This window comes from Henckelia pumila, chromosome 3 (assembly GCF_033568475.1).
Source record: "Henckelia pumila isolate YLH828 chromosome 3, ASM3356847v2, whole genome shotgun sequence".
Taxonomy (NCBI): domain Eukaryota; kingdom Viridiplantae; phylum Streptophyta; class Magnoliopsida; order Lamiales; family Gesneriaceae; genus Henckelia; species Henckelia pumila.
In genome coordinates this window covers 139,199,023-139,199,859 of record NC_133122.1, presented here as the reverse complement: position 1 = coordinate 139,199,859, position 837 = coordinate 139,199,023, and the positions used below count along the sequence as shown (strand labels likewise).

The 837-nt window shown below is 39.8% G+C and overlaps 1 non-coding gene across 1 annotated transcript; it reads right to left on the bottom strand.

Annotated features, from left to right (window-relative positions):
- Positions 1-314: 314 nt before the first annotated feature.
- Positions 315-421, bottom strand: LOC140894027 (small nucleolar RNA R71). The gene has a single exon (XR_012153582.1). It is a non-coding gene; the product is annotated as a small nucleolar RNA R71 (small nucleolar RNA).
- Between the last annotated feature and the right edge of the window lie 416 nt (positions 422-837).

Below are 837 nucleotides of genomic sequence, written 5' to 3'. Positions count from 1 at the left end.
TCATCAGGCTCACCATAGCAACAAATCATTTTGAAATAAAGCCTGCTATCATTCAAATGGTGCAAAACATAGTCCAATTTGGTGGGATGACGATCGATGACCCATATGATCACCTGACAAATTTTTTAGAAATTTGTGATATTTTAAAGATGCAGGGAGTTTCTGATTATGCTATTCGTTTGCGTTTATTCCCTTTTTCATTAAGAGATAAGGCTAAAGCATGGCTAACGAATCTACCTGCATGTTCCATCACCGCTTGGGATGATCTCGCGAAAGCTTTCCTCACCAAATACTTCCCACCATCTAAATCGGTGAAGCTAAGAGCTGACATCACAACATTTGCTCAAGGAGAACAAGAAACACTCTATGAAGCATGGGAGCGCTATAAAGATCTATTGAGGAGATGTCCACACCACCATTTACAAGACGGTATTGTGGTAAATACGTTTTATTATGGTCTTCCTCATTCTAATCGCACTAAGCTAGATGCAGCTGTAGGTGGTAATTTTTTACGAAAATCACCAGATGATGGATATGAGTTAATTGAAGAAATGTCATCTAGTAGTTATCACCATCAGTCTGAGAGAAGTGCATCCAGGAGATCCGCAGGAATTCATCAAGTTGATGCATTCACCTCAGTAGCAGCTCAGCTTGAGGTCATGAATAAGAGGATTGAAGAGCTAAGTTTAGTGCATTCTACAATGCGTATTCAAGAAGTGTGGTGAGGGAAATGTGGTGCTGAACACTTCACGAAATATTTTAAGACTGAAAATCCATCATATCAACCAGAGGGATGTATGGTAAACCATGTGGGAAATCAAAACTGCCCTAGGAATG